The sequence below is a fragment of the Giraffa tippelskirchi genome, chromosome X, assembly GCF_054371585.1.
Source record: "Giraffa tippelskirchi isolate mGirTip1 chromosome X, T2T-mGirTip1v1.2.pri, whole genome shotgun sequence".
In the NCBI taxonomy this organism is placed as follows: domain Eukaryota; kingdom Metazoa; phylum Chordata; class Mammalia; order Artiodactyla; family Giraffidae; genus Giraffa; species Giraffa tippelskirchi.
Genome location: NC_137289.1, coordinates 35314374 through 35327818, shown reverse-complemented (window position 1 = coordinate 35327818; position 13445 = coordinate 35314374). Strand labels below are relative to the sequence as shown.

General features: G+C 39.9%; 1 protein-coding gene and 1 long non-coding RNA gene across 2 annotated transcripts in view; both read right to left on the bottom strand.

Moving 5' to 3' along the window:
- Window positions 1-2443: 2443 nt before the first annotated feature.
- Window positions 2444-7033, bottom strand: LOC145536043 (uncharacterized). The gene is made up of 2 exons (XR_014075629.1): window positions 4433-7033; window positions 2444-3991 (listed from the first exon to the last, which is right to left on the bottom strand). It is a non-coding gene; the product is annotated as an uncharacterized LOC145536043 (long non-coding RNA).
- Window positions 7034-7421: 388 nt separating this feature from the next.
- LOC145535601 (uncharacterized) overlaps window positions 7422-13445 on the bottom strand; it is a 97504-nt gene continuing 91480 nt past the window's right edge. The window contains exon 6 of the mRNA XM_081564026.1: window positions 7422-8136. The gene's annotated coding sequence lies outside the window, so the exon portion shown is untranslated. The remainder of the gene's footprint in view (window positions 8137-13445) is intronic.

The window sequence follows — 13445 nt, the reverse complement described above, 5'->3', positions numbered from 1 at the left end:
GCAATTCCCTCTGACATGATACTGGTCTTTTTGCATCAGACAAATTTTCCATAACTGAAGATAAGTTGATCATGAAAGAGCCCAAGTTTAAAGATGCAACAACAATCTACCACCCCACTCCATCCCCCCCACCAAAAACAGGGAAAGTCTTTACTCCATTCTAGATTTAGAAGCCTGTAAATTGAGTAAGCATAAAAATATCCTTCTGCAGATTGAGATGCCCAAGTCAAGAGTTTAAGAGTAGCAGTCCAGCCAAGTACCAAATACATGTGATAATTGGTTTGCTGGTGGCTCAGGTGGTAAAGAATCTGCCTGGAATTCGGGAGACCTGGGTTTGATCCCTGGGTTGGGAAAATCCCCTGGAGAAGGGAATGGCTACCCACTCCAGTATTCTGGCCTGGAGAATTCCATGAACTGTATAGTCCATGGGGTCGCAAAGAGTCAGAGACGACTGAGGGACTTTCACTTTCTTTCAAATTTTATGTCACACTAGAAGAGGTCTGGTTTGTTTATTTTACATTTATTTATTTCCTATTTATAGCCTTGCATGCTGTGCATGCTCAGTCATATCTGACTCTTTTCGACCCCATGAACTGTAGCCCACCAGGCTCCTCTGTCCATAGGCTTTCCCAGGCAAGATTACTGGAGTGGGTTGCCATCTCCTCAGGGATTTTCCCAACCCAGGGATCGAACCCACATCTCCTGAGTCTCTTGCATTGGCAGGCTGATTTTTTACGATTGCGCCACCTGGGAAGCCCCATTTGTAGCCTGCTGCTGCTGCTAAGTCGCGTCAGTCACGTCCAACTCTGTGCGACCCAACAGACCAGGCTCCACCGTCCCTGAGATTCTCCAGGCAAGAACACTGGAGTGGGTTGCCATTTCCTTCTCCAAGGCATGAAAGTGAAAAGTGAAAGTGAAGTCACTCAGTCGTGTCCGACTCTTCGTGACCCCATGGACTGCAGCCCACCAGGCTCTTCCATCCATGGGATTCTCCAGGCAAAAGTACTGGAGTGGGTTGCCATTGCCTTCTCCCATTTGCAGCCTACTTGCTTCTAAAGAATTTGATATAATGTAGAGTAAAATAAAATAAATAAATGTAAGATTTATGCATCACTGGTGGTGAAAATAAAGATATAAATTACATATATTAAAACTCTAGAGATAGGAAAAGAGAATTTACTAGGAACCAGGGGTGAAATAATGACCATAACTGAGCATTCAGTTTTCTTCTGAGCATCCTGAGACCAAGACCAGCCAAATCAAGTCAAAAAAAAAATGTATAGCTCCTAGTATCTCAACTCCACTTTCACAGAAATAAGCTTTTGCCTGGTACTACATTCTAGACGGAAGTTTTCTTAAGAGTTCTTAGTTAAAAGACAATGAATATTGCAATAATTTTCAAAAAATAATTCTCTGAAAGATACAGAATTGCTTCATGTGACCATTTCTTAATACTATCTCTCAAAAGCAGGTCACAGGTACTATATCTAACTGTATTTAGAGAACCTGAGGGAATGTATGCTTAACATTTTAGTGGCTAGCTCTTAAATATCTTCAACTATTCTTTGACACAAGCTGACTAGGAGTCGTTTCAAGATGCAGTTCTCTGGCAAACAGAAAGGTGAGGGCCAGGGTGATGAAAATTAAGGAACACGATACACATTTTATCACTTGATGCTGCTGGTTGGAAGGGGCAACTTGTGTGCATGTATGTATATTTTTTGCTTTTATAGCAAGACTAGTGATTTTGCTCAAAATGATAATAGAAGCTGGAAACTCCCAAGTCAAGACTGTGTGAGCCCCAGGACTGTGTTCTCCAGAACTGTTCTATTTCTGTTAGTACAATTCTGCTTATTGACACTTATCTTATATAAGTAGTCTTAGTCGTCCAATAAAGATTCAAATGGATAACTATTAATCAGTATCTCCAGAAAGCGGGAGATATGCATATCCAATGCATTACCACACAGTAAAAGTACTATCAATGAGTCTTTGGGTCAACATGCCCTGCCTTAGTAACATACATTCAGTTTGACCTCCAGAAGTGACTAGATTATAGGGCTTCCTGTTAAGCAGTATTTCCTGTCAATGAGGGTAGAGTACAGAGCATAAACAGCAGTGGTATAACGATGGTACAGCAGTAGTAGGTTTAATTGTGTTTTCTGTGAATGAAATTTCACAATGATTCTGTTGACTCATATCTCCAGCAATTGTTTGAAGCCTCTTTCCTACAGCCTACTTTGCCTTTCAATACTCCAAACAGAAGATAAAACTGGATTCACTCCTCACACCACAAACCAGGATAAATTCTAAATAGATTGGAGATCACATGTAAAAATTGAAATTATTTATTTAAAATGAATTCTTTCTCACCCCCTTAGCTGAAAGTGTGTTATAACTTTACCTTCTTTTTCTAATAAAAAAAGTAACGTTAGGTTGCTTGTAAGATGGTTAAATATACTTTATTAGTTCAGTTCAGTTCAGTCGCTCAGTCGTGTTCGACTCTTTGCGATCCCATGAACCACAGCACGCCAGGCCTCCCTGTCCATTGCCAACTGCCAGAGTCTACCCAAACCCATGTCCATTGAGTCGATGATGCCATCCAACCATCTCATCCTGTCGTTCTCTTCTCCTCCTGCCCTCAATCTTTCCCAGCATCAGGGTCTTTTCAAATGAGTCAACTCTTCGCATCAGGTGGCCAAAGTGTTGGAGTTTCAGCTTCAACATCAGTCCTTCCAATGAACACCCAGGACTGATCTCCTTTAGGATGGACTGGTTGGATCTCCTTGCAGTCCAAGGGACTCTCAAGAGTCTTCTCCAACACCACAGTTCAAAAGCATCAATTCTTCAGCACTCAGCTTTCTTTATAGTCCAACTCTCACATCCATACATGACTACTGGAAAAACCACAGCCTGGACTAGACGGACCTTTGTTGGCGAAGTAATGTCTCTGCTTTTTAATATGCTGTCTAGGTTGGTCATAACTTTCCTTCCAAGGAGTAAGCGTCTTTTAATTTCATGGCTGCAGTCACCATCTGCAGTGATTTTGGAGCCCAGAAAAATAAAGTCAGCCACTGTTTCCCCATCTATTTGCCATGAAGTGATGGGACTGGATGCCGTGATCTTAGTTTTCTGAATGTTGAGCCTTAAGCCAACATTTTCACTCTTCTCTTTCACCTTCATCAAGAGGCTCTTTAGTTCTTCTTCACTTTCTGCCATAAGGGTGGTGTCATCTGCATAGCTGAGGTTATTGATATTTCTCCTGGCAATCTTGACTCCCGCTTGTGCTTCCTCCAGCCCAGCATTTCTCATGATGTACTCTGCATATAAGTTAAATAAGCAGGGTGACAATATACAGCCTTGACGTATTCCTTTTCCTATTTGGAACCAGTCTGTTGTTCCATGTCCAGTTCTAACTGTTGCTTCCTAACCTGCATACAGGTTTCTGAAGAGACAGGTCAGGTGGTCTGGTATTCCCATCTCCTTCAGAATTTTTCACAGTTTATTGTGATCCACACAGTCAAAGGCTTCAGTATAGTCAATAAAGCAGAAATCGATGTTTTTCTGGAACTCTCTTGCTTTTTCGATGATCCAGCGGATGTTGGCAATTTGATCTCTGGTTCCTCTGCCTTTCCTAAAACCAGCCTGCACACCTGGAAGTTCACGGTTCACATATTGCTGAAGCCTGGCTTGGAGAATTTTGAGCATTACTTTACTAGCATGTAAGATGAGTGCAATTGTGTAGTAGTTTGAGCATTCTTTGGCATTTCCTTTCTTTGGGATTGGAATGCAAAGTGACCTTTTCCAGTCCTGTGGCCACTGCTGAGTTTTCCAAATTTGCCAGCATATTGAGTGCAGCACTTTCACAGCATCGTCTTTTAGGATTTGAAATAGCTCAACTGGGATTCCATCACCTCCACTAGCTTTGTTCATAGTGATGCTTCCTAAGGCCCACTTCACTCCACATTCCAGGATGTCTGGCTCTAAAAAACTGTAATTAATAATTACAAAGTTAATCAGGAAGAACAAACAAGTAAGACTATTAAAAAAAAAAGTCTGAAAAATAAGAGCTCCTGAGAGGAGCCACTAGACTCATCTGATAATAAAATATACTATAAAGCCTCTATAAATAGAATGATAAGACAGACCAATAACAGAATATAAAATCTAGAAAGAGACCCAATTTCATATGCAAATTTAGTTTAAAATAAAAGTGGCAAATCTTCAAATCAGAGAGGAAAACATGGGTTTTGTTGTTCAGTTGCCAAGTTACGTCTGACTCTTTGTGACCTCATGGATACTCTTTGTGTCCATGCAGCACACCAGACTCCTCTGTCCTCCACTATCTCCCAGAGTTTACTTAAATTCATGTCAATTGAGTCAGTGATGCCATCCAACCATTTTATCCTTTGTCACCCCCTTCTCCTTTTACCTTCAATCTTTCCCAGCATCAGGGTCTTTTCCAAAGAGTCTGCTCTTCACATCAGCTGACCAAAGTACTGGAGCTTCAGCTTCAGCATCAGTCCTTCCAATGAATATTCAGGGTTGATTTCCTTTAGGATTGATTAGTTTAATCTCCATGCAGTCCAAGGGACTCTCAAGAGTCTTCTCCAGCTCCACAATTCAAAAGCATCAGTTCTTCAGCGCTCAGCCTTCTCTGTAGTCTCTCACATATGTACATGACTACCTGGCTTACTAAAAAATTATATTGGGATAACTAGAGAGCCATAAGGAAAAAAGATAAAATTGGATCTATTCTTCATGCCATAAACAAGATAAATTCCAACTGAATCAGAAATTTAAATGAAGCAAGCAAGCAAACATTTATCAGTACATAAAATTTTGGTGATATCCTCTATAACCCAAGAATGAGGAAATCTCTCCTATGACTCAAAATCCAAAAGCAAGAAGGGAATATAAATTTAATGACATAGAAACCTTTAAAACTTGCATGTCAAAAAAAAACACATAAGCAAAGTAAACAGATGTAAGATAGAAGACATTAACATCCTGTCTAGATGCTTGAGAATGGAACAACTTGTCCTACTAGACACTAAGGCATCTATCTAAGACTACTAGGATCATTGAAAAGCAGCTACACTCCAATTAAAAAAAAAAACAAGGACAAAACAAGATTACTGGGATCTTGTCAGATTGAATGGTCTCAATCTGCAAAGATGGGATAATTACAGTCAGTGAAAATATTAGCTGCAGTAGATTGAAATCCATCAAATATATTTAAATCCAAGGTTCATGATTAGGTTAAGGGAAAAACAACTGGTCATTGTTGAAGGATGCTAGTAAACCAATTCATTATTTTGAAAAATGGTAAACAAAGGGAAGAATTCATGTATTTTATCCAGCTTTTCCCATAAACACTGGACCTCAGCATAACCAAAGAGTAGATAGAAGGGACTTGTATTCTCTATAAAAATATTCCAGCTAATAAATGAAGAATGAATGTTATGACATCATCATTTTGCAACCCTTAATGAGTTAATATATCTAAGGTGTTGATCATAAGTTGTGGGTGGCTAATACTCTAAAAGAGACAACCAGACCTTAGGTGCTTTCTGATAAAAAAAAAATCAACAAAAATCATACAGTGGGAAACTCTTCAGAACAAAGGATTCAGTTTCTTCAACAAATAAGTAACAATAAATTAAGAAATAAAGAGGAAACATACAAATTAAGTCAATGAAGACACCTAGGAAATAATCGCACTGTATGGTCCTCTTTTAAATCCTGAGGCAAACAAGCAGTGCAAGAAAATGGTACTTATGAGACAACTGGACATACGAACACTAACCTGATATTTGATTATATTAAGAAACTATAATACCGTAGGTACAATAACAGTATTGTGATTTTAAGTGTCCTTATCTTTTAGAGACACATACTGAGATGTCACTGATGAACTTTCTTTAGTCAAATTTAATTCCGTAGGTACAATAACAGTATTGTGATTTTAAGTGTCCTTATCTTTTAGAGACACATACTGAGATGTCACTGATGAACTTTCTTTAGTCAAATTTAATTCATCAAAATATTATTTGCCTTGAAATTATATAAGTGGAGAGAAATGGGTGAGTATAGAAATGAAACAAGATTGGCCATGAGTTGATAATTGTTGATGCAGATAGTGAGTTCAGTTCAGTTCAGTTCAGTCACTCAGTCGTGTCTGACTCTTTGCGACCCCATGAATTGCAGCACGCCAGGCCTCTCTGTCCATCACCAACTCCCGGAGTCTACCCAATCCCATGTCCATCAAGTCGGTGATGCCATCCAACCATCTCATCCTCTGTCATCCCCTTCTCCTCCTGCCCCCAATCCTACCCAGCATTAGGGTCTTTTCCAATGAGTCAACTCTTTGCATCAGGTGGCCAAAGTATTGGAGTTTCAGCTTCAACATCAGTCCTTCCAATGAACACCCAGGATTGATCTCCTTTAGGATGGATTGATTGGATCTCCTTGCAGTCCAAGGGACTCACAAGAGTCTTCTCCAACACCACAGTTCAAAAGCATCAATTCTGCGGTGCTCAGCTTTCTTCACTGTCCAACTCTCACATCCATACATGACCACTGGAAAAACCATAGCCTTGACTAGACGGACCTTTGTTGGCAAAGTAATGTCTCTGCTTTTAAATATGCTATCTAGGTTGGCCATAACCTTCCTTCCAAGGAGTAAGCGTCTTTTAATTTCATGGCTGCATTCACCATCAGCAGTGATTTTGGAGCCCAAAAAAATAAAGTCTGACGCTGTTTCCACTGTTTCCCCATCTTATTATACTAGTAGCGGTGTGCTGAAACTGGCTAAGACTTAACTCTGCTGCTGCTAAGTCGCTTCAGTCGTGTCCGACTCTGTGTGACCCCATAGACGGCAGCCCACCAGGCTCCGCCGTCCCTGGGATTCTCCAGGCAAGAACACTGGAGTGGGTTGCCATTTCCTTCACCAGTGCATGAAAGAGAAAAGTGAAAGTGAAGCCGCTCAGTCATGTCCGACTCTTAGCGATCCCATGGACTGCAGCCTACCAGGCTTCTCCGTCCATGGGATTTTCCAGGCAAGAGTACTGGAGTGGGGTAAGACTCAGGAGAGCCTATTTTTGAATTTTCAGGAATTCTGACATCACACTGGTATCTTGAAATTGGCCATGGTGGAAGTATTTCCATCATGAAAATCAGCATACGCTACAAATCAGCTCCCTCCCCCAAGAGTTAGATGTTAAAATGTTTATGAGCACACCACTGCTATTCTACTTTTGTATGTGCTTTTTAAATTCAACAAATGTATTTACTGAGCACTTAGTATATTCCAGACCCTGGGTTAGATGCTAAACATACAGCAGTGAACAAAAAGACATCATCCCTGCTTGTATTAATTTCCTAGAGCTTCTGTAACAAACTACCATAAACTGGGTATCTTGAAACAATAGAGATTTACTTCACAGTTACAAAAGCTAGAAATCCAAAATCAAGATGCTGGCAGGGCCATGTTCCTTCTGAAACCTGTAGTGGAATCCTTTCTTGCCTCTTCCTAGCTTCCGATGGTGGTTGCCTGGCAACCTGGTGTTCCTTGGTTTGCTTCCATCCTCACACAGACTCTTGGTGCCTGTGTCTTCACAAGGCCATTTTCTCATAAGGACACCAGTCATATTGGATTAGGGGCCCACCCTACTCTAGTATTAGTATTCATTTTTAAACTTTAAAAAAAAATTAAATTGTAGTTAAAAAAAACAACATAAAATTTGCCATCTTACCCACTTTTAAGCATATTGTTCAGTAGTGTTAAGTATACCCACCTTGTCGTGCAACAGATCATCTTGTAAAACTGAAACTCCACACCCATTTTCCCTTCCCCTCAGCCTTTGGAAACTATCATTTTACCTTCTGTATCTATGAGTTTGACAACTTTTCCTTTCTCATGAGTGAAATCATATAGTATTTGTCTTTTTTATGACTAGCTTGTTTCACTTGGCATAATGTCCTCAGGGTTCATCCATGTTGTAGCATGTGACAGGATTTCCTTCTTTTTTAAGGCTGAATAATATTCCATTGCATGTATTACCATATATGATTTATCCATTCATCCATCCATGGACATTGGGTTGCTTCCACCTCTTGGCTACTGTCAATATGCTGTAATGGACATGGAGATGTAAATATCTGTTTGAAATCCTGCTCTGATTTTTTTTCCTTTTGCACATGCATTAATATTCCAATAATAAAACTTAAAATATATGTAAAGAAGTAGGAAAAGGGCTGTAACTTGGGGAATAAAATACACAAAAAGCACAATCAAATTGTTACCAATGGGATTTTCATAAATATTATTTAAATCCAATGTTTAAATAGTCGATCTTCTCAACAATTAAGTATCCATATTATCTAGAAATAGAAGCAACTAGAACTAAATGAGATTTTTTAGGTGAACATTGCTTTTTGCAAAATAAATGTAATTGATGTACATGTATCAAATTGCAATTCACTTTAGCACACTTTTTTTCTCTCATATTCATTTCCAAGTGCGTTTGTATTCTCTATTATCTGTAAAGTAACACTTGGATTGGACTCCTAATATTCCTTTTGATTGATCATAATTAAAATGCATACACTTAGCCCCAGTATTTGTGTTGTCTCAATACTTATGAGGATGTAAATTCAGACACTTTCCCATATCAAGGTAATTGTGATTATTAGACTTGAAGTGGCCCTTTTAGTCTTTGCATTTTGTCTGGCTTTATGTCAGTATAAATCAGCATAAAATCAGTATTTAGTGATAGGTTTGAAATATGGTTATTCTTTTCATTTAATACATTACAATGGAAGAAAATGAAAAATGAAACCATCACTAGTGGATGAATGGGAAATTGGATGGAAGAGAAACCTGTGCTCTGTGTTTGAATTGTTGAGGACCAGATGTGTGCTCCAGAACTGTGAATTTTTGGTTCCACAGAGTATTTTCCAAGGTAGCCCTTTGTTTAAATGACTTGGCCCCACATTTGTTAATTTTCCACAATTTGTAAGTAATAGTATAATTTTAGAAATGGCACTGGTTTGTTATTCTTGGTCTTGCATCACTTTAAGGTCTCTGTATGCCAATCACATGTAGGTCTAGAGTTCACAGATTTGGTATTAGAATTCATGCCTCCAGCAACGTTTTTTTTTCATAGATCAGACTACATGTTTGGTCCATATTCCATGGGAAATCTATTAGGATTTGGAGCTACCAAATGGATGCAGAGATCTAAAAGCTTAATAACCTACATGGGTAAATACAATCCAGCAGGAGCACATGGGGAACAATCATGTCAATACATCTTCTGTATTAATAACATGGCCAGGGATCCAAAAACAACCCGGAGAATGCTGGAGGCACTGAGTCAGCCACGGGAAGAATCGAGCAAGCTGATGGGGAATGTGTCAGGTACCCCTCCAGTCTTTGCCTGTTGGCTCACCCGAACCCACTGAGGAGCACTGCCCTCCACTGCACAGATGACGACAGAACTAAAATTAAAAAGTAAGGCAGAGACAGCAGCAGCTCGACGGTAAGGAAGAGACTTAGGACCCTTGTGAGTTTGGCCTGGAGCATGCCAACGTATAAATTTTTCTGGGTACTGTATGGTGGAAACTAGCTCTAATTCTTCTCCCAGGCGACAGACTTACCACCTGTGCTCGTCTCTAATTATCTTTGATCAGGCTTATGCAGTAGGAAGTTATGTTTCAGCAACTGTGATTAGGCCCAGGGCATAGCTAAGTCTATAATTACTAGCTGGTTAAATCAGAGCGCTTCTGGAATTTAGCAGCCATTTGTGTAAACTGCCTCAATAGTTTTAGACTGTAAACTTGTCCTTTTACACTTCTATGAGAACTCAGAGATGAACAAGTAATAGTTAAGGAAAAGCAAATTCGTCAAAATAAAGACAGTTCTAGCCACAGGCAGAAAAAGGAGAGTCCACCATAGAGAGAAGTATGCACTTGCTCAGTAACCTTTCAGGAGGAAAAAAGACATGCCTTCAGGGGCACTTCTGATTTTGGAATACCAAAACTTTAAAATGCGTTCCCCCAATTAACCACTGAGAATATTAGGTGAGGGATAGAAATCATTTAACTTCTGTGAATATCAAGTTTCTCTTAAAAAAAAAAAAAAACTTTCTAGAATCACTCCATATGGCTGTAGTGAAAATCAAATGAAATAACAGAAAGAACATTTAGCACCACCATTGGTAGTCATGGTATTTAATAAATGCTTGGTAATAATAGTCATAATTCCTGTTATTGAGGTAAGTAGGTGTCTGGGCTCTCTAGGAGTAAAGGGTGATTTCTTTGCCTACAGGCTCTGTCATCCCCATCCAACTGCCAATTAGAAGTACGTGGTATCTGTATGTCTTCTTTGGAGAAATGTCTGTTAAGTTCTTTGGCCCATTTTTTGATTGGGTCACTTATGTTTCTGGAATTGAGCTGCAGGAGTTGCTTGTATATTTTTGAAATTAATTCTTTGTCAGTTGCTTTGTTTGCTATTATTTTCTCCCATTCTGAAGACTGTCTTGTCACCTTGCTTATGGTTTCCTTCATTGTGCAAAAGCTTTTAAGTTTAATGAGGTCCCATTAGTGTGGAGATTCCTTAAAAAACTGGAAATAGAACTGCCATACGACCCAGAAATCCCACTGCTGGGCATACACACTGAGGAAACCAGAATTGAAAGAGACATGTGTACCCCAATGTTCATCGCAGCACTGTTTACAATAGCCAGGACATGGAAGCAACCTAGATGTCCATCGGCAGATGAATGGATAAGAAAGCTGTGGTACATATACACAATGGAATATTACTCAGCTATTAAAAAGAATGCATTTGAATCAGTTCTAATGAGGTGGATGAAACTGGAGCCTATTATACAGAGTGAAGTTAAGTCAGAAAGAAAAACACCAATACAGTATATTAACACGTATATATGGAATTTAGAAAGATGGTAACGATGACCCTATATGTGAGACAGCAAAAGAGACACAGATGTAAAGAACAGACTTTTGGACTGTGTGGGAGAAGGCAAGGGTGGGATGATTTGAGAGAATAGCATTAAAACATGTATATTATCATATGTGGAATAGATTGCCAGTCCGGGTTCGATGCATGAGACAGGGTGTTCAGGGCTGGTACACTGGGATGACCCTGAGGGATGGGATGGGGAGGGAGGTGGGAGGGAGAGTCAGGATGGGGAACACATGTACACCCATGGCTGATTCATGTGAATGTATGGCAAAAACCACCACAATATTGTAAAGTAATTAGCCTCCAATTAAAATAAATTTTTTAAAAAAGTACATGGCAGAGCTAGTAAAGGGAGTTCTTTCAGGCTGAAGTGAGAGAGACATACTCCTCCTGAGATGGAGAAACACTATTACCCTCCCCCCCTCCATAGTGCCCCTGAAATGGTACCACAATCGGTGAGAAAAGAAAATGATGCATAAACAACAAGCTAATTATTTCCAAAGGAAATGAATACTCATATAATTTAATGCAGGTGGTGCTTAATAAACAATCCTTTCACTGAGTAAACAAAAGAGGGAAACTGTGAGTAATTTACAGTCATCTAAGTGAAATCACTTATGGTGCCTTATGCATAGATGTCCTAAGACCTTTATTCTAGTTTACTGCTCACCTCTCAGATGCGTGTCTCTGGAAGAGCCTGGCAACACAAATATGAAAGTAGCCTTAATCAAGTGCATATGCGTAGATTGCACACTTTGGTTAGAGAGGTGGATGAAAAAGAATTGGAGTCACTTGTTTATGCACTTGGACAGCTGTGCTGTTGGACCAATGCCACCTTGATTCCCCACTGAAACAAAGGAAGCAAACTCTGTTTTCAAGAAAATAACGCCTAACACTTTGGCCAAACAGTTGTCTCCAAATGTTAACCTCCTTCAAGAACATGGTAATAATTATGAATATATGATGAAACGATATTTGGAAAGATTACCTGTGGACATGTGAGATGTTTAACTTTTCTCATTTTAAGCCACCAGTACTGTGGTCATTTACTTGGGTTTTAAAGGGCAACTCCTGACATTTGGTCTTTGGTAGATTTAACAGGCCGCTTGTAAGCTTAAAGGTTTTGCCTGGTTAAAGTGTGTTTTATTGCAGAGGCTATTTGCAACTTCATGCTCCATCTCACAGAAATGTCAGTGTTTGCCTTTGCTCAGAACTGGGCATAGCAACTCAAGGTTTATCCCAGAGTAGCTCTGAAAATAGAAGATGCTTGACTTTAGGTCTCTGTTCTTAACAGCCCACAAACAACCTGTAGGAGCATTTGCTTTCACTTGGGGTGCTATAAGTCTTCCAGATGGCTGAGCAACAACAGACTTTCGGGAAAGACTAAATGTTCATAACCCTCTGTCAATTGTAAACTGCCAGCGTGTTTTCCTTTATTCTCTTCCTGGTGGAAACAAAAAGCCTATTTTGATAATAAGCTTGAGAAATACATTTTCTCTGGATTCTGTGGAAATAAATTATCTCACTCGCTCTGGGAAGTTGAACCTCAGCTGGGCTTGCACTACAGCTTGGCAGGCCTCTTGTTGACTCCCTCGAGAATTTCTTAGAACAGTTGTTCAAAATCCAAACTGTTTCCACTGTTCCCCAGTCCTACCCCAGCTGTCTGTCCTCTCAAAGATGATCTCACCTCCCACTTCACCACAAAGACTGGCCGTGTAGGCTCCTTCATTCCCCTTTTCTTCAAACTGCATGATGCATGGCGCTTTTGCCTGCACCACAATGCTCACGTCTCAAAGAAAACCACATCTTTCTTTCTTTCTTTTTGCCCAGGCTATGCCGTCTGTTTGGACACTTGATCTCATTCCCTCTCCACTCCAGGAAAAAATTGTTCCATCAGCTATTTTAATGGCTCCTTCCTCACGGTCTATAAACCTACTCAGGGCTTCTCTGACTTTGACCCAAGTTATCACTCTATCTATCACCTTCCTTTCACAAGTCAGACTTCTCACAAATGTAGTCAATGCTTACTGACTCCTTTCTCACCATTAACGCCTCACAACCAAGCTTCCACCCCACTTCAACGACACTCTATTGAAACTGCTGTCTTGAAAGTCAGCAATGGACTAATAACTGGCAGATTGGCTGGCTTTTTCTTAAAACTCACCTTGCTTGATCTAGCCACAGCTTTTTACCAATGCTGACCACTTCATCCCTCCTAAAACTCTCTTCCTGGCTTCTGTTACATGACCCTGAGTTTTCTCCTATTTTACTCCCTTTTAAATATATATGGTATTATTTAAGGAATCTCCACACTGTTCTCCATAGTGGCTGTACTAGTTTGCATTCCCACCAACAGTGTAAGAGGGTTCCCTTTTCTCCACACCCTCTCCAGCATTTATTGCTTGTAGACTTTTGGATAGCAGCCATTCTGACTGGTGTGAAATGGTACGTCATT